Consider the following 21,352-nt stretch of genomic DNA (forward strand, 5'->3'; position numbering starts at 1 on the left):
CTAACAGTGGGTTGAATGTTAAATTTTTTTATTAAAAAAAGCGATTTCCATGGCAACATAGTCTCTCGAACAGGATGTGGTAGAGGGATTACATCTGTCAGCCGACTTGGGAACACCTCCCTCTGAGGGGAGCTGGAGGAGGTGGCCAGGGAGGAGGAGGTCCTGGATTCCCAGCTTAGGCTACCATGTACTGCAGCAGACCCCGGTATGCATAAAGGTATGAGAGCCTGATCAGTGGTGCTTGCTCACCACTCACTTTTTTGTAAACATTTTCACGTTGTATCTAACAAGAGATTATTATTGCATCTATAAATACCCCGAGCACATTGCTTCTGCAGTCTTTTCAGTAAATAGACGTCATTCCTTTGTAAAGAAAAACCGTAATTTATTCTTCTGTAACTTTCATGCACACTCTTGTTTATGTCACCCTGGGAAAGTGACCCCGCGGGCTGCCCGGGTGGGACTTCCTACCATCCTTTTCCCCAGACTATCTCATCACCTACACATGTCTGACATAAGAGGGAAACCCTGCCTTTCCTCTGCAGGCTGTTTATGGACAGGTTTAGGGGTGACTGTTTATTTCAGCGCCTTTGTATTTTGCCGTCTGACCTGTGAGCTGCAGGTCAGGGTAAAAACCAGATCGGCGAGGTTTGGTAAATCAAAGGAGGTGAACAACAAAGGCCATTTAGCTCAGATTAGAGTGACATACGGCAGCCCGACCCTTGTTATTTCCTGCTGCGGTCGAAGCTAATTTGTTCAACTAACTTTCAACTCTTGGATTCAGTTTTTGTTTCTTTAAGGCTCTTCTCTCTGCTGGCATGATACCCATGTTTACTTTAGTGGATTTATGTGCCCTATATTTTTGCCAGTTGTGTAATCACATACACCACACCACATAATCCTGCCAGGACCGGATTTTAAAGGGCTAAGTGCAGCTTTTTTAAACTTTTGTGGTGTTGCTGTTTGTTTAAAAGAGGAAGCACAGCGATAAGATAACACTCAGGCTTCCTAAGTTATGTAAGTGGATGCAAAGGGCTTTGTGCTACACAGCAAAACACCTGATTCAAGGAAAGCAGAGAGTAGCTGCTGCTGCCTCCTTTTCTGTCTGAGTATTTTACAATGAGTAGTGGGAAAACACAAAAAAATATTAATGGATGAGGCTGCAGTTATGTCATTGCGATAATAGGAGTAATTTTCAGATGAACAACAAATGTCCTCAATACAGATATTGTCCTGTCTCCCTCTTCTTCTCCCCCTCTACTCAGCAGCAGGACTGGTTCCTCCTTAAGCTGACGGGTCCTGCTCAAGGTTTCTTCCTCTTAAAGGGAGTTTTTTCTTGCCACAGTGCTCTTAGGGGGGTTCAGGTTCTGGGTCTCACGCTCTGAGTTTCTGTGAAGCGCTTTGAGACAATTTCTGATTGTAAAATGCGCTATATAAATAAAACTGAATTGAATTGAATTGAGGATGTATGTGAGTGTAAGGAGGACAGCAGCAGTCCTTTTTACTGTCCCAACTGCTGTCAGGTAGTGTTCCTATACAGGAGCAGCAGTCTCTGGCCTGAAGGACATACCTGAGGTCACTGCCTCATACTGAGAGTGAGAGCAATTGATCCAGGATGTTTGACAGCTTCAGTGAGTCCACTGAGTCCAGAGGACAGCCAAAACCTGAGCATGTCCTCTTTATCAGCAACTGTACTTTCTTCTTGTCTCTCTGATTTCATCACTCTCGCTTACCACAGTGTACAGAGTTGTTGGTGCAACGATCCTCCAGAAATTCAAGTTAACTCTTTGAAGGACTTTATTATCAGATATCTCCGACAAAGCTGGACCCTGAACAATTACAAATCTGGCAATTGACCAGTAGGGTACATATTTAATATATCATAAAAGATAGCATAATTGACATTGACAGGTGGGATAGGCTCCAGCCCAACCCAGGACTGTGTAGCACAGGGCAAAGTGGATTACAAATATGGAGGTATAGATTTGTAGGCATATTTTTTTACATATCTTGTTTCATCTTTCACTATATACATGTTAGAAAGTACAAAAATACTTTGATATCATTCTGCCAGACTCTTTGAGGAAGGTACAGGTTTCAAGACGAACAACCAACCAGTCACACTCAGTTAGGAACGATATAGTTATAGTGTCCGGTCAACCAAGCATGCACATCTTTGGTATGTGGAAGGAAGTCAGAGTGCCCAAAGTAAACCCACACAGGTACAGAGAGAATCCGATTTTAACCTGTAATTGTCTTTAAGCTGCTTCAGTACACTTTTAAATGGATGGATGTTTACCTTGATATGACATGTTTGTTTGCTGTCTGGGAAAAATGTTACAATGGGACGCATTTTAGGCTCATAATATACACATTGTGACTGTCTGGAAGAAAATGTTGCATTGTGTTGTGTAGTTTCGCAATGTTTTATTGACTTCTGACACTGATGGTTGTGATTAGCAGCAGTTAAGCAGGCGGGGTTGTCTTCGGGGTTTAAGAGAGTGTATGAGAATGTGTGCAGAGAGTGACATAGCTGAGGGAGATTGTTGTTGTATTGACGTAGGCTCCGGCCCACACTAGGCTGTGTAGATTTATTTGAAAACTAAGAAAACCAGTGAACTGAAGTAGCATTCTTCTGTGAGCCACACAGCTCCAGCTTCAAATGAGTTTGAAGTCAACAAATGTGCTTGTAGAACACACGACAGTCGTAGCAGGCAATAGCGTTCATCAGCCTGTAGGGGGACCCTGCAAGCAAGTCCTCCAAATGTTACCTAGTGTTGCTTTAAAACCTATTATACTAAAACTGCACACCAGCATCAATCGTAGCCTTTATATTATTTGCAGATTAAATCTACCTGCCTCACAGTACGCATGAAAAGAAGCTTCTGATGGTCTTTCTTCATGCAGCAGCTGGTGTTTTTTTTCTGTCAGCAGCCTTTCATTCATATTTTTTATATTTAAAAATGCCAATTAAACATCCCTCTATCACCCATAACAGCTTCCCTGTAAATGTTCGTATTGAATGAATGAGTTGAATCCTCTGGCACTTCCACTGCTTTGATAGCTGGGTAAACAAACCAAGAGCCAAGTCACTCCTGGAGCTCTGATGTGGAAATTGCTCTGTCATTGGCCAGCCTTCCATTAATGTCTGAAAATGAATGTGCTAATGATTTATCAGTACTACCACTTACTTCCATTTCCCTGCCTTATTCAGTAAAACCTGACGAGACCAATCCGTCTCCTCCTTTCCTGTTACGTGACTACACGTATCTACATGTATTAAAGTGTGTCAGCAGTCCCATAAGCTGATCCAGTGTCTGTTTGATCTTCCTAACATCCTGCGGTTTTGTGATGCTCACCATAATTAAAGTCAGATGGAGCCCATTTTGTAATCCAGCATGGGTTAACCCGGGTCTGTGTGAGAAACCCATCAGCCAGCAGCATGTGGGACGCGCTCAGAGCTGTTTCCCAGCAGAGGAGCCCCTTGAAAAGCAGTCTTCCAAACCGCACTCAGGTGGCACCATTAACAGGCAGCTGGAAAAGCCATCCAACTGTTTACTCTCTGTCTGTTTGGCCCACTTTTCCCATGCATTCATGGCTTGTGTTCGGTAATGATCAAACCTTATTTTGGATTGTCTCTGGGACTTATCCGGCACTTTTCAGACTGGGGTCAAAAGGTCTGTAGAGGCAACAGCAGTCAACATCTTATTTCCATTCAAACACCACAGCAGCAGGTTACAGTTTTGGACATTTGGGCTGAATGACCACAAACTTTTTGCCAGCTTTTTTTCAGTTGATTCCAACAACAAAATCAGAGCCTTCCTGTGAGAATCATGGCTGATGCTGTAACCAGTCATAAGCACAGGCCTTATTACCTACATAAAATGCTCAAAAATAAAGGGAACACTTAAACAACACTATGTAACTCCAGGTCAGTCACACTTCTGTGAAATCAGCCTGTCCAGTTAGGATCAACTCTGATTGTGAATCAGTTTCAGCTGCTGTTGTGCAAATGGAACAGACAACAGGTGGAAATGAGAGGCAGTTATAAAGGAGAGGTTCTGCAGGTGCTGACCACAGACCATTTCTCTGCTCTCATCCTTTCTGCCTGATGTTTGATCACTTTTGCATTTTGTCAGTGCTCTCACCCTCAAATTAGTAATTATGCTAACATTGCTAACTCTGGTATATAACTAATTCTATTGGATTTATTCTGCTACTGTCCAGCACTACACACTCACCTGTGGTTTTCAACATCCGCAGTGCAGGTGATCAAAGTGTTCGTTTCCTATTGTGGATCAATCTAATAACCATTACCCAGTCAATGAATCCCTTTTTATTTTTCAAATTGACATATATTAAATTACAACAGATAGGATGTGACATATATATATATATTGTACACTATATTGTACATTATATAAATAAAAATACATTCCACTGTTTTTTCCAATTATAACATATATAGTTTTATATATAACATAATAATTAACAACTTAAACATTGTATAAATGACTAAATAACTGAATTTATATATGAACTACCCAAGCATTCCAAATAACAAAGACACCTCTATCAATATGCTTACACTCAGCTTCTGAAAATTAAATAAAAATCTATTCAAAACCTTAAATATGACCTGGAAAATGTTCCATTATACTGATTTAAACCTAAGTATACCATAAATTGAGGTATGTTAAAGTTTCAGTGCTGGAACTGTACAAGTAAACACAAGTCACAACTTCAGATTCTTTGTCAAGAAGACCATCTAGTGCTGAACTGCCTCTCAGAGGGAGTGGTTATTTTTGGTAATCGGCTGATCCAAGGGAAGTTCACCTCAAGTACCTCATGCATTTTTAAGTAGCTGCCTGTCTTCTCGGTTGATGTACCGAGACTTCCAGGGTTGTTTGGTCTCTTAGAAGGCTGGTGTGGCAGTTGGGTGTCTTCTGTCTTCTTCAGGAGGGAGGTCATTCAGAGAGATTCTAGTTCAGAAAGTGCTCTGGCTTGGATGTCTTTGCTCTCACTTTCACTTGTATTCACCATGGAAATGTGGGTCAAGCAGAGTTTCTACATGGATCAGTTCCTCAGTCTCAGCTTCTCTGTAACTGTTCATATAGTCCAGTACTGACTGCTTGTCCTTGTGAGGTCTGTGTCTTCCTCCTGTGTCTTCCTCCTGTACGATGTTGTTACAAGCTTCACACATGAGATAGTCACATTGTCTTCAGCAGAGAATGCATCAGTGAATTCAAAAAGAGGACCAAGAGCCTTGCTCAGAGACTCAAGAACCTCTACATCAAGTTAGAACCAGGTATCTAGTTGTCAGCAGCCAATGCTTAAGTGATGGCCTTTTCCTGTTCCAACAGCTGCTGGATCATCTTTTGTCTTGATCCTTGTCACATGGGAGATTCTGTTTGTGCTGCGGTAGGCCCATGTCCTCTTGAGCATCACAGAGTGCCTGCTGCTCCTTCTCCTACTGCTCTGTCAGTCCTGGGAGCCTTCACACTCCTCTCTGAAGACACAGAAATATAAACTAATATATAATCAATAAAAATAAGAATGTCATTGATAAGGTATCAAACGTTTTTTGGGCCATATCAAAATAATCAGTTTTTGCCAAAGTCTTTCATTTTAAAAGTAAACCATTCCCACATGAAATTTGCATTGAAACATTCTGAACTATTAGACACATCAGACATTTTATTAATGAGAGACATCGACATTAAAACAAGCACAGACTCAAAATGTGGTAAATGTAATGAAACTTTATGTCACTGGCATCCGCTGCGATTTCAGTGTAGCTCGAAATCATGTGGTCTCATTTCAAGTTTATTTTCTCATCTGTAAAAGATATTAACAGTCTGTGTTTTCTCCGCTTTGACTGAAATAATGCACATGATGGAGTCCACAGAACAAACACGTTGGAAGTCATAAAACAGCGTCAGTGACATGGTCTGTGTGGATGATATAGAGATGACTGGAACATGTGAAAGCCACATTAAACTTTGATGTGGCAGGGAGCTGGACCCATGCTGCTGCTCATATCATTGCACAATTCATTCACAAGAAATGTGTTTTAATGACACTTTCCTCTCCAAGAGGCCACTAAGACCTCAGCGTCAGTGTCAGTGTTAATAGCTGCTTCCAGGTGAACGGAGCGAATTTTAACATGATGTAGTGCAGAGCTAACTGCCCTTTATATACCTGCTTTTACCAGATTTTTTTACTGCACAGCTTCAAACATATATGGTTCAGACGTCTAGTGTGTGTGTGTGTGTGTGTGTTCATACTGTGAGTGCTATGCTGTGTTTGGACTTTCCACTCACTCGGCCACTTTATAGTATAGGACCCCTTTTCACAAGTGTCATGTGATGTGTCATAATAGTGAGCAGACTAATCATAATTATGAGCTGATGGGTCAAATTATAATATGGTAAGCTGTAATTATGAAATAAAAACTCATTATTTCATTTTTTCAAATAATATATAACATGAGCACATGTTGTTATACTTAAAGATCAGAATTATGAGCTGGTAGGTCAAAATTATGATAGAGTCAGAATCATGAGATTACAGATAATAATAATGATAAATAAATAAACAAATATGCATAACACTAAATCATAATTATAAAAAAAGTTGTGAAATAAGAGTAATTATGAGATTCAATTTTCCTCACAAACAGAACATAAAGATACTCCCACCCTTAGCCAGAAGCATAGGCCTCATATCTGACAGCTTCTTCTTCTTCTTCTTCCTCAGACAGGCTGCAACGCATCATGGTCTGTTCTAATGTTGATGATTCCACATCGTGTATGTCTGTGTCAACAATCACCCACTCACCACTGCTACTCACGATTATGGGATGTTCATTGTAGTGAACCATATAGTGATCTTATCAGCAAACGGAACAATACATTTCTACATTACTCTTTTTCTTGGTTGCATTAATTGCAACCTTTGCAAAATCGTTTATAACACTAACACAGCAACCACTACTTTTATGATGCATTTTGGGATACATTAAAGTGCACTATATAAGGTTTCATGATTCTCATCACAGCACTACAAACACACTAAATAGGACAGTATGTAGTGAGTGAGGCGGTGATTTTAGACACAGCCTACATCAGGCTGTGGATGAAAGTTGTAGCTGAGATTTTGCACAGTTCTGACATATGTAATAAAAATGGAGATCATATTCAGAACTAGTGATGACTGCTAGTGATTTAGCTTTTAATGAGAAATGATCAAGAAATAAAAAACAGACCACAGTCAGTCCCACACACCATTTATTACACTGCAAAACACAATCAATACATGAAGTCACAACTTGGCTGGTGTGTGTACACTGCAGTTCGTCATCAATCAGTTTTCCATAACATTGTTTTTCTATCACTGTGTTATGGTTTCCTGACATTTCACTCCTGTCTGGCAGAATATATGAGAGGCCCGGCAGCCTCTGCAGCATTTATTTGACAGGCTGCAGAAGAATTATTGTTGTACAACAACGTATTGAAAACAGATGCACCAGTGCTTGTGGTTAAACATTCTACATGCTGTCCTAGCAAAAAAACAAGACAGACAATAATAAATAATACAATGTAAACAGTGGTGTGGTGTCCAAATGTCAAAAATGATCAAAAGAAATGTCAATATTGCTGATTTGAATTTCCTGGATGGAAATTAATGAAGGTGTTGGTATTTCTAGTTTGACATCGTGGTGACAGTTTCTTCACCTGTGTCCAGGCCTCATCAATCAATATTAATGCTCTGGAGATTTAATTTTGCTACTTTATAAACAACAAATAGATTTTTCATGATGCAACAAAATGAATTTTTGGCATTTTTTGGTTTTTAAGTGTTGAGTGTGTTGAGGGCATTAGGTCTACAGATGACATACCAGATACTGTTGATGATGAGGATTTTATTTTGGTTGTCCAATAACCGGAAGGTTGGTGGTTCGATCCCAACTCCTCCCTACGTCATTGTTGTGTGTCCTTGGGCAAGACACTTTACCTGCACTGCCTCCAGTGTACTCACTGGTGTGGCGCGCCTTGCTGGTCATTGTATGACACTGCTTGGCAGCAGCCTTAAAAACATTTTCCCTCTGGGATTATTAAAGTATCTAAAAAAAAAAATAAAATAAAAATAATCTTTTAGATAACTAGCTCTAATTCTGCTGATACAGCTAAGTGCTCACCAAGGAAAAGAGATTGGCTAGGACCAGCCTCTTCGAGGTCTTCATTAGGTGTGATATTATTGATGCAGACCTTGTGTCAGGTGCAGGAAGCATGCAGGATGTTTCACACCTCAGAGCTGCTTTATCATTGTCCTTTGAGAGATATTCACATAAAAGTTTATAATTAGAAATGGTGGTCATGTACTTTGTGGAGAGCTTTGTGTCATTTTAACATGGGTATGTATGTATGTATCTCTGTAACAAATGTTGCCAGCAGCTATACACACTGATGTAAAAACATGTTATTTGGTGTGTTAAGTTAAGTATGACATCACTTCCCCACCAGAACACTCTCACCTGACTCGCACTGAGTGGCAAAGCAAGCAGCAACATGGCTGCCTTCGGTAGGGGAAATTGCTTACTCAATAGTGATCCTCAAAACATATCAAAGCAGTGGTCCATGAACACTGATGTGGACAATAATCAGGGTTCCTGACAGTAATGTGGACCTGATAGCAAGTCAGGGAAAATACAGGAAGCAAAACCTGAAGGCTACAAAAGCCTTGAAATTGTATTGCTCTTTTTTTATTTTTTTTTTTATTAAACAAACGAACGAACCTTAAATACAGTTAATATACATGTTTCATCTTTACAGAGATAATATGTCTTGGCACTTATAATGAAATAGATAATGAAAATAAATATGACGGGAGCCTTCACAGAGTGAGGAGGTGGAGCAGGAAGTGAAGTTTGATCTGCCATGCGAACAGGGCCTGGATACCTATTTCAGGTATTTATAGCCACCAGACGATGAGCAATGCTGCCTGGCAGACAAAAAAAGGCTTTCAGAAGAGTCTCCAAGGACCCTCGGAATAGCGGCCCAAATCCCCCTCTCTCATCTGCCCTTGGAGCCTCCACGAGTACCCCCCCCCCCCTTCCCCTTAAAAAAATCTGAGAACAAAATAAAAGATTAAAGTGGAGCTGAACCAAGGAGCCAGCTTCAGGTTTCGGTCTGCCAGCCATCGTGTGTCAAAACGGGCCCTCAGAGTGGCGACAAAGGCTGGGCCACCAACCTGGCCCCCGCTGCAAAGTCCTGCATTCCAGCTGTGTATTTTTAGAGCTGGCATTTAATCTTGGCAACACATTACATACCCATACCATCTGCACTATTTCCTCTTTCTGTCAAAGAGGGACACATCGCCACCCGGTGTAAAGCTAAAGATGTAGATGTGTGTGTGTGTGTGTGTGTGTGTATGTGTGTGTGTGTGTGTGTGTGTGTGTGTGCTCTCAATTAAATTCCACTGTTCCAACATGCTTTATTTCAGATGTTGAAAACCATCAAATATTTGAAAGCTGCAAAAACTTTAAACTGAATTGTACCATAAGTAAGCTAACGATAACATCCACAGATCACACATCAGTATTAGTATCTCAGTTGTTCCTAATCCACCCATTTCATAGAAAAGAGGAGGAGTCTGCAGCATATAACCAATCAGTGTCACTGCATTATTAAGGAATTAGTCGAAGCAGTATAACATTAACACGTTAAATGAACTATTTTTGTTTTCCAGGGTTTTTGTTGATCGATAGGCAGAGAGATGTGAGAGGACGTAAAGCAATGAGGACAACAGCCTCACTTTATGGCACATCCACTCTTTGATTCGTTCTTTCTATGCTGACACAATATATCATTTAATTTATTTTGTTGGAATTTAAGCTAAGTCATTTACATGTGTATTTCATAATTAAATATGTGTATGTAGACCAACATGGTTTCCTGTTAGCCAGCACATTTAGAAAAGTTCCCAGATGACAGAGAGCCCTTACTGCATATGCAAAATTAGCGCACAAAACATTAAATACATTAAGTGAATTTCCTGTTTCAAAAAGTGGCATGAGACTGTGATGTTGGCATATGGTTTTTATTTTTGGAAGGAGGCTTATTTCCATATCTTTTACAAACCCAGTGCTGGGTTACAAACAAAACAGAAAGACACAGACAAAAGAACATGTGCTTCAAAGGTAAAATAAATCTTTATTTTCAGTAATAAAGAACCAAGGTTTTTCTAGAAAGGAATCCCAACTGGGAGCTACCATAATACTACATCTGAACACTGATGTCTGAGAATCTTCTGGAAATACTTACACTGTTCTCAACTGATGCATTATCCCAGTGCTCCTGCTCAGTACCATGAGGCAGGGCATGTACTGAAAGCATGTACACTTGAATTTAATTGACTGGAGCTTAAAGGCTAAATATTTATATAACTCTGCTTCTATAATGTATATATATATATATATATATATATATATATATATATATATATATATATATATATATATATATATCTACAATGGTGGATAAAGGTGGTGGATATGGTGTATGGTGGATAAAGTATTGTTTAGATATCAGAACTCTTCCAGAGTAGGTGACTTTTTTTAATGGCATAGTTTAAACATAAGTAAAAACTACAGAAAGAAAATGAACATACCGTGCAGGATCGACAGTGGGGAGTGCATCCTAATGAGTCCTTGAAAAGTGTGCAAAGGCAAATACAAACCTCATGGAAGTCACCACTGAGCTCTTTAAGACAAAGACTGATAGCTCAGCCAGCTGTGCTGCCACCATCAGAAACAGATGTGGCTTCAGATGACAGCTCAGAGGAAAAAGCGTCTCATTTCTCTGAAAAATGTCCTCTCTCCTCACATCTTAGCTTGCCATTATGGAAGCTTTTTAGGTCTGTGAAAAAAGATCTGCAGGATGTTCTCCAGTCCCCACAAAAGGCACGACACTACAGGGGGCACTCCTCAAGACAAAGAGGACAGAAATAGTTACAGTTAGTAATCTTTATTCACACCACAAAAAAAAAAAACATCCAAGGCAGCCTTGTAGAGTGCATAAAGCCCCACTTGAAGGACAGTTACTTTTTCTGAAATGTGAAATATTGCATTAAAGTGTCCATAGAGAAGAAAGTTGAAATTTATGCCATAAGATAAGAAGACACAGGAGAGCTGTGTATATTTTGAACTTTTACACAAAGCAGTGTGATAAAAAAAGCAGAGGGAAATGCATTGAAGGAAGGTTAAATGTACACCGACCAGTCATAGCATTATGATTACCTGCCTAATATTTGCTGGACTTTTGGATTGGACCTCATGTGCATCAATGAGCCATGGCTGCCAATGACCCTGTCACCAGTTCACCACTGTTTCTTTTGATAGATACTGACCACTGGAGCCTTGGAACACCTCACAAGAGCTGCAGTTTTGGAGATTCTCTGACCATCACAATTTATTCCTTTGTCACTCATATCCTTATGCTTGCCCATTTTTCTTCTTTTAACACATCAACTTGGAGGACACTGCTCACTTGCTCCCTCATATATCAGATTTTCCAATTTCCAGGGGGAAATTGTTGTGTATTCACTTCACTTTCTTTAATAATGTTATGCCTAATTGGTGTATATATAATAATAGATATTCAGACATTCAATGCAATACTGTGATTCAGGTCTTTGCATGCACACTGCAGCTATTTGCGCTGCAGTGTTATTCTGAATATAGCTGAATATAATATGGTGTTTACATGCTGTAATAAGGCCACTAAGATTGGCATCCTTCATGTCTCATGAATGATCCTGTCATGCGATGCAGGACTCACCTTCCTCCGTCTTTTACCTAATTCCTCTGCACATTCTCACCCATAGTAAGCTCCAAAGGTCTGTCATTGAGCTATATGCGGAAGTAAGATTCAAAGATTGAGCATTAGCTCCTTCAGATGGCTTTTTGAATTTTTCCGGCAAATGTATGGGGAGCTCTGGAAGCAGGCTGCGTGACGGGAGAACACACACTAACCATTTTCAAACGAGATAGAAAGATCATTTTCAAATCAGCAAGGTGTCTTGTCGAGATCTCAGTTGTGTTGTCTAAGCAGCTGTGGTCTAATCTCTGGCTGTGGCTACATGCTGATGTGCCCTTGAAAATGTGGACTAGTGCTTTGTGCAGGCAGAAGAACATTAAATAGTACATGTAGATCATTTAACATGTATAGCTAATATTAGGGTTCTATTTAATTATTTTCTATGGATATGACATTGTTGAATTCTTCATAATAATTGTGCGGGAAAATGTGATATCGTGACAGGCCTATACACATATATACACTGCTGTAATTGAGAATAGATGGTGTCTGGGACATGCAGTAAAATGCACCTGCTGTCTCACTCACTATAGGAAGTCGGTCAAGGCTTCCTGCTGTAGGATACACAGCGCCGACAATGGTGCATGCCAAATGAAAACATCTGGGAAATGAGCTGCAGCAGAGGTGATAACACACTTTTATGAGGAATATTATACGTGTAAAAGGCTGACATCAGCAGGGATTTGATTATGTGGAACAACATATTAAAATGCAACTCTCTTAAGCAGAAATCACAACTTAAAGAAGGCATAAATCGAGTACTTCCACCCTCTCTTCTCATCTGATCTTTGATTGTGACCCTTGCCCGGTAGTTTGGCTGTAGCTGTTATTTATGCTCCTGCAACATGAAAGTGGAATGCAGTGACACCCAAATGAATGGGCATCATGACATGTCAGCCATCTCACGAATGTAACAGGACCCTCGCTACGAGACTCGGACGAGACCAGACTGTCCCCACTCTGCCTCTGGGAAGACAGACGCTTATTTCACAGCAACCCCAAAAACAGGAAGCTGATCTCCATCCAGGCTCAGAGAGGGAAGTCTTTATTTAAATGACACACCACTCTGGTTTTTTGAGATCACGCAGAGATCGGTATTGGGAGCTGAAATTGAAATGTCTATGGATGAGGAGCCTCATATGAATCTTTTTCAAAGATGTTTATGATGTAAACCTCTAGATTTATTTCAAACCACAAATTATACACAAATCCATTATCCTCTGTGTGTTTCTGGCCTCATTGGGTCACGGTTTCCAATGCAGAGTGCTAATCTTTGAGGCAGCTGTGTTAGCTGGTCACTGCCCTTAAATAGCTGCAGAGGGCACCATCATCACCACTGACCACAGAGGACACACAAAAAGCTCCAATCCCTCAGACAGAAGCTCGTCCAGTCTCCTACACCCCACTGAAGTCAGTTTACACTGGGTAAACACCAGTGTCCGATGATGGGCATGTGGATTTTTCTTTACCAATATGTTGTATATTTAGTCTTTACATGTCACTTACAATTTTTATTTGTTGCTATTTGTTTTTACTTTTTTTTTAAAGCACTTTGTGACTTGCAAACAGTGCAATATAAATAAAGTTATTACTATTATTATTATTACTGGGGGTGAAAATGGAAGTCTACATTGAAGTGTCTAAAACTGCAGTTCCTTCAGTGTCCACTTGAGACTCGCTTTTATGTTAAAATGTCTTTATAACTTTATTTATATTTTAGCTTTGAATGTGTGTCAATTATACTAGGTATGCCTCTTTTTAAGTGGGATGAGCGTCATGTTGTATTAGGACACATCAGTCTTCTAGGATAATTCATAGCTATGTGACTGTTAATCTGTACAGTGGCACTGAGAAAGATGCTGCTCTATATGTGTATGCTCTCATTTGTGCTTAAATGTTATGTTAATCTAATTACTTTATTGTAGATCACCCAGTCAACCTTCAATGTGGCGTCACTCAACATTTCTTTTTCCAAAACATGCTGTGACCCTGTGTAACACCTTTCATTGTGATGTTCCACATTCATGTGACTGCTGACCTTCTCTGACTCATCCCACTCAAATAGCTATACAGCAACTATTTTTTTCTACGATGTTTATAGCAAACTAACGCTGTGATAATCCTCCACGGTCACATGAATTGAAATCCAGCTCACAGGGTGATGCTGTGGTGAGTTTTATTTGGGAGCAGGGGGGAGGATTGTTGTGTTTCCATTCCGTAGATCCCAAAACAAAGGATATGCTTTGTTCACACCAATAACTTCCTACAAAGTGTTAATTCAGTACTGGAGCGGACCTCAGAGCTGCTGGGGGGGGGGGGGGTGAACTGCCCACCTGGCATGTACAATGAATTAAGGATGAGAGCTTCCTGCCTGTGTACAACAATCTTTGAGTGTCAGACATTTTTGAATAAGAGCCTGATTTTCTGGCGGTAAGGCAGCAGCGGAGGTGTTGACAGCATGTTTCCTAAAGACTGTGTTTTCCATGACGCTGAGTAATTAGTGATGATAGGCTGCATGGTGAGCTGGCGGCCGGTGAGGTCTGATTTTATAAGCTCAGCCTCTTTACTGCCAGCACACTATATTTCCTTCTCTGTGGCATTCATTGCCAATGTAAAGACCTAAAATGTAAATGACAAATTTAGACTAAGCTGTACAAAATTATTTTTAAAAAAAAGGTACATTTCCACAAGTGTGCGATCACATTTGGTTGATAATACACTCCCCAGATAGGCAGATAGAACGGTTATGTTTATGCTAACAAAACATTTGTTACTATTGCTGGACGTCATCCTAATACGGGACTGATGCAGCCACAAATGTCCACATCAGGAGGCAGGTTGGAGACTGATGGTACAGACGCGCAGCCAATTTTCACATAGGAGTCTTGTTTTCATCCTAATGACACCAGAAGTTTTTTTGTTTTCACTTGCTGTTAAGTTTTGTTTTTATTTGTGGTTAGGTGGTAAAAAAATTCATAAGGTTACTGTTCTTTCAAAGACTAAAATATAAACCTTCCTGGCCAAGGACAGGCGATATTGTACCAAAAAAAATATTTATTATCATCTTATGAGATAATATGAGATCTCATATTCTTTTTTTTTTTCAAGCATGAAGCATGTCATAGACCGTCAGCTGAGTGCTCTCTAACCCACTAACATCACTCTGCTGCTCCTGTGTTCTTTACAGGTGCTGAACCCCTGTCACTGCCATAGCTGTTCCTTTTAAAGCCCCAACCTTCCGGACTGGTTAATCTGCCAATATTCTGTGACCAGAGGTGAGCATGACACATTATGTTTGCAATATTTTTATTTTGACATCCAGCATTCTTTTCATACTTATGAAAGATGCTGTACAAATTAAAGTTATTTACAGTATCTAAAATGATTCTAATGAATTCTATGCCTGTTTTCTTTGAAACTAGTGTAACTCTTTGCTTTAGATCACATGCAGTTCATCTAGAATCCAGCATGTTTTCTGTTTGCATAACTGCATTAATTCATGTACAGTGCAGTACAGTATATATTATTTACTTTGGTACAATTTAGTACTCTCAGTGGTCCTGGCTTCCTCATCATTAATTGCTGAGGCACCATTATTGCAAGCAGGGTACAAAACGTGCTTTATATTTACAGAACATGTGATGCATGATTATAATGTGTGAATCAAATTTTGTGGTTTGTTGTATAAACCTGCTACAAGTAACTGATAAATAAAACCTCTTTGGTCACAAAAGCCATCTTTTTTCCATGATGGTGACAACAACCCATGCTAGCTTTTTCCACAGAAAGGTATAACACACAGCTGTGGGGCCGGGTTGCATGGGCAGCAGTCTAAGAGACGGCCAGACTTCCATCTCTCTGGACACTTCTTCCAGCTCTTTTGGGGGAATCCCTTAGGCGTAACCAGGACAGCCAAGAGACATAGTCTCTCCACTCTATCCTGGGTCTTCCCCTGGGGCCTTCACCAGATTGGACATGCCCAGAACATCTCCCCTGGGAGGCATCCATAGGGAATCCGAATGCAATCCACATCTTAAAAGTATTCCTTCCACATCCGACAACATACCCAGTTGAAGTCAACAAATCTGCACCTCCACTGTAAACAGTGTTGGTGAAGTGCTGTTGCTCCTTTCTGAGGCACCGATTTGCCAGACTCCCTATGAGGCCGACCGATAGTCCTCCTCCATGACCTCTCTGAACTTCTCCCAGTACAAGGCTTTTGCCTCCACACCTGCTGGAGCCACAGCATGCTTGGCCTGCTGATACCTATCAGCTGCTTAAGGAGTCCCACAAGCCAACCAGGCTCAATAGGACTCCTTCTTCCAACAAACCCTCTGATACATTTGGGTTTGCCAGGTCTAACCAGCTTCCTCCTCCATTAATGAATCCAACTCCCCACCAGATGGTGGTCAGTTGACAGCTCAGCTGTGTGAGTGTGTATACATTATGAGGAACTGTGTTAAAGGAATAATTTAAAGACTTGATCCAGTAACAGGATGAGAATGTGACATTCAATAATTAACTGGACTTAATGAAGTCCTATGCTACATGTCTACAGGGCCATTTTTGGACACAAGGACTCCTGCCATTTTCAGCATTTGATGATTAATGTGCTTTTTAGCAACATTTTTGCTTGAAATGCCAACTAAGAAATCATACTGGGGTGGCAGGATGGTGCAGTTGTTAGCACTGTCAGCTCACAGGATGAATGACTCTGGTTAAAATCTGGCTGGGAGTACTTGGAGACTCTAAATTAGCCGTGTGTTTGTCCCTCTCTATGTCTGTGGATGCTCTCATTTATCCAGGTAATAGTAATTTCCAAGAGTTTAAATCGATGCAACTGGACTGCTGTCTCTCTGTTAGCCCTGTGATAGACTAGCAACCTGTTGAGGGTGTAACCTGCCTCTTACCCATTGACAGCTGAGGTAGGCTCCAGGCCCCTCGTGACCCTGTAGCACAGGATAAAGTGAGGTCAGAAGATGGACAAATGAAGTCATGTTGGACACACCATCCTAAAGCAGCACAAATCCTTCCTGATCTGGGCGGCAGTGGCTTAGTGGTAGAGCGGGTCGTCTACCCTAGTCGTTGTTATGTGTCCTTGGGCATAGCACTTTACCCACATTGTCTCCAGTGCACTCACTGGTGTATGAATGTGTATCAATGAATCGGTGGTGGTCGGAGAGGCCGTAGGTGCACATTGGCAGCCACATCTCTGTCAGTCTCCCCCCGGGGACCTGTGGCTACATCTGTAATTTACCACTGTCGCTGTGCGAATGTGGTGTGATTAAATAATGCATTTCAATGTAAAGCGCTTTGAGTGCCCAGCAGGAAAGCGCTATATAAGACCAATGCATTATTATTATCGGAACACTTTGGTTATGGCCAAGAAAGAAAACCAAATTGTAGATCCAGAAGGTCAGTGAAAATTCTAAACATTTTTGACCAATGATGTTCTACCTTTGACCTTACTGCTTCTCCTTTTAAGATTAAGATTAAGATTAAGAAACCTTTATTAGTCCCACAATGGGGAAATTGCATTTTTGCAACGGCATACAGACAGCAAGGGATAAGTTAGGAAAAAGATATATACAATATAAAATAGGCTACCAATAAAAGATATATACATTATAAACAGTTTACATATTTAACAGTTATTGCACAGGTGAGTGGAGGTAGAAATGGTTTATAAACTGTACATAGTGCATCAAAAACTAAATAGATAATTTATTGTATTGAGTATAGCACCTATCAGAAGTGTTTATTATACAGTCTGACAGCAGCAGGAAGGAAAGACCTTCTGTATCTCTCCTTTACACACCGAGGGTGGAGCAGTCTGCCACTGAAGCTGCTCTGCAGGGCTGACAGGGTGTCCTGCAGGGGGTGGGACTCATTGTCCAGCATGGATGTTAGTTTTGCCAGGACCCTCCTGTCACCCACCTCCTGCACTGAGTCCAGAGAGCAGCCCAGGACAGAGCTGGACTTCCTGATGACTCTGTCCAGCTTCTTCCTCTCCCTCTCAGTGATGCTGCTGTTCCAGCAAAATTCTGTTTTAATTTTATGCTACTCAGCTGCAGAAAATGACAATAAACCTGAACAATGTTAATGACTGGCAGAGTTCTGTTGTTGAATGTGGGCAGATTAACTAAAATGATGCTGTTTTGTTTTGTTGAATTTTTGCATTGCTACTAACCTGCTGCAATGCATTCACTTTGAATGAAGACAGAACACATATACACACACGTTGAAGGATTGGATTTGTATCTGGTCCAACAATCTGAGCTGTGGCCTGAGTTGCAGCACGTAAGATCCTGCAGCAGTCAAACATCCATATGGAAAAGAATTCAGGCTCATAAATCATGATGCGCAGCACCGTGGGTTGGCAAAGCACTTTGACCACTGTAAATATGTGTCTGTGAAAAAAAGAAAGACAGAGAAAATTTACAGCTGTGACATACAGAACTGTACTCATACAAATACAGATGTTTGTTGAGGAGCTTTGGCTCCATGTTCCCAGCACCCTTACCTAATTAAGCTACTTTACTGTATGACAGTGTAGAGCATTCAAAAGGAAAATAAACAGCTTACTATTCCATTTATATATTGTGTGGTATGGTGTATGTATTTATAGCGCTTCACAAACCATAAGTCTAAGGTTGTGGCTCAATATTCTTTACCAAATTCAATCCTAAAAGTGAACCTGGGGTTACAAGTAACAGGTTGCTTTGTCTTTCTTTTCTAATTCACCTGCAGTGTTGGTTGACCAGTAAAATAACACTTATCCAGGTGGGCTTGTCTGGGATTTGAACCTCAGGAGAATCATACCCTTCGATCAACGAGCCATGTTTCAGTGTTTGTTTGGGAAGGAAAGACAATGTGGCTACAGTTACTGGCAAGGTAATACCATTGACAGTAAAATGTTATGGACAAAGCTTCCGTGATGTTACCTGTAGTTTTCTGAAGTGCTGTTATGAGTCCCTGTGGGAGGCTCCAGGAGCCCTAGAGCAGTGAGCCATGGGCTCATTTCTCCAACCATCTGGTCTTTTCTAGGATTGAAAACCGGGACCTCTCACATCCAAAGCAAGAAAATCAATAAATACTCAAAATAAAAATAATGTTTTGTCGTGGCTGTCAGTTGTGCAGGAGAGGGAGCTGCAAGCGTACTAACACTAAATATTATGTTTAAATTATTGGTTTTCCATTGTATATCTAGTTATTTGGCATATTTGTATTTTTCTGGGTTTTGGGTTATTTTGCCCTTTTTTGGTTATGGTTCAGGGTGATACGGTGGTGCAGTGGTTAGCACTTCACAGCAAGAAGGATCTTTGTTCAATTCCTGCTGGGGCCTTTCTGTGTCGAGTTTGCACGTTCTCCCTGTGCCTGCGTGGGTTTTCTCCTCCTTCCTCCCACATTCTGAAGACGAGCTTCTAAATTGCCCGTAGATGTCAGTGTGTGGATGATTATATTCCTGTGTATGTTGCCCTGCTTGTCCCTGTACTACAGGACAAAGCAGGTTTAGAAGATGGATGGATGGTCATGGTTTCTGTTTTATTTTGGAATTCCTGTTTCCCCCGTGTGTCTCTCTCTATTTATCTATTTTACTTCCATTTCTGATTACCTGCCCCACCCTAAATGTTCTCACCTGTGTCTTGTTAACCCTCTTGTGCTCCCCTTTGTCAGTTTGTCCTCTCTTGTTCCTGTGTAATTACCCTGCATCTGCTCCTAGTGTCCAGTTTGTTCATGCCTCATACATTTTCCTTTTTTGATGTTTTTTTGATGCATTTTGCTGCTTTTAGTTTTGATGTTTGCAAAGTGTTTTAGCTTTAAGTTTTCTTAAAGCTTGCTTGTTGGACTTCTGGTGTTACTTTAGTTGCTCCACACTAAGCTTAACAACACGTCACGTACATGTGCAACACATGTAGGGCCTAAGTTTGAGTGGTGCCCTAGTCATAACCTTAGGTTGGTCGTAACTTTCAGTCCTAAGTCAGTCATAATGTTGCACCCAGGAGATGCACTTTTCTCCACTATTTTATCTATGGCACAGATTCATGTCTTAAACTTCAGCTCATGCAGAACTGTGTGATCTATATGTCAGTCTACGCCTGGCTTTAGATTTGGCTTTAGATTCGTCAGGTTTCTGAGGAAAAGACTTAAACATCAGGGCTCGTCCGGGATTTGAACCCGGGACCTCTCACACCCAAAGCGAGAATCATACCCCTAGACCAACGAGCCATGCTTAAAGATTGGTGGAACCACAAGGAACAGAGGAGATAGCCTTCCATGGTTGTAAGAAAACTAGTGGATCAGTAGCTGGATTAAAGTTCTCTTAGTGATTATTCTTTTAAGGTATTGCTGCATAACAAATATACAGGGGTAGGGTGTGTCTAAAAGATCTGTCTTATTTAAATATAATGTGATGTGTGATGCAGACGTGTAAATGGGTTACATAGGCAATTTGAAACTTTGGGAAAATTTGGATTTCAGTCAATGACGCGTCGACTGTTGAAACTCTCTTTTAATCTGGGTTCATCTGGGATTAAAACCAGGGGAACTTTTACACCCTAAGCACGAATCATGCCCCTTGACCAGGAGGGGCTAGAGAGATTGCTTTTCATGTTTAAAGCATTGAAACTATGTGTTTGTGAGGACAGCTACCTGATTTTTATCAGTTCTCTATGCAGCTAAAGTTCAGCTTCCAGGAAGAACCCATGCTCAGTGAGTGTCTAAACTGAACTATGTAAATTGTTGGACTTACTATAATTCAAGATAATATAATAAGATAATTTATTAATTTTACACATTTTTAATGGAAAAAAGAGGTCCTCATTGGGCTCTTTCCTGTTTCAGCCGTGGCTTCTGTGTCCTTCTTCTGGTGTGATCTGTTTAGCTGCCATCCCCTGATGCCCAGCCTTGACCTCCATTATCTGCCTCTCCACCTGTTTACCTGCTTTCCTTCCCCTAAAAATAATAATCAACCTTGTTTACCTCCTTTCCCGTGTCTGCACCTGGGTTCAAATCTTCTGTAACAGACAAACAAAGTCTCCCTCCGACAGATTACAAAGAGATTGTCTGCTATTTTGAATAAAAAAAATGGTTAACTCTGACATGACCAGCAGTCCCATGACAAAACAAATGGCAGTTTTTCGTGTCATTCGCAGGCCCTCTAAGGTTGATATGCGGAGTAGAGTGAGTTTTGTAAGTGCTATAAAAATGCAAACAGTTAAACATCTGCAGCATGTTTGGGTGTTCTCAATTTGTAGCCATTTCTGATTGTGCTGTTTTCACACCAGTGTAGAACTATATATTGCAGTGACTGATAAGCCCACAGTGACTAAATATGTGGGAAGTGAGAGTGTGGAAAAGGCAAAAACTACTTGAGGTTCTGAGGGTTAAATCCTGGGTTCTAAAATGACCACGAAACCTAACAAAATAGATGCAAAATGATGTTAATGGTAACTCAGTTTGAGTAACAACCT

The 21,352-nt window shown here is 40.6% G+C and overlaps 1 non-coding gene across 1 annotated transcript; it reads right to left on the reverse strand.

Annotated features, from left to right (window-relative positions):
* Positions 1–20,036: 20,036 nt before the first annotated feature.
* trnap-ugg (transfer RNA proline (anticodon UGG)) lies at positions 20,037–20,108 on the reverse strand. Its single transcript has one exon. It is a non-coding gene; the product is annotated as a tRNA-Pro (tRNA).
* Positions 20,109–21,352: the final 1,244 nt, after the last annotated feature.

This window comes from Parambassis ranga, chromosome 15 (assembly GCF_900634625.1).
Source record: "Parambassis ranga chromosome 15, fParRan2.1, whole genome shotgun sequence".
Taxonomy (NCBI): domain Eukaryota; kingdom Metazoa; phylum Chordata; class Actinopteri; family Ambassidae; genus Parambassis; species Parambassis ranga.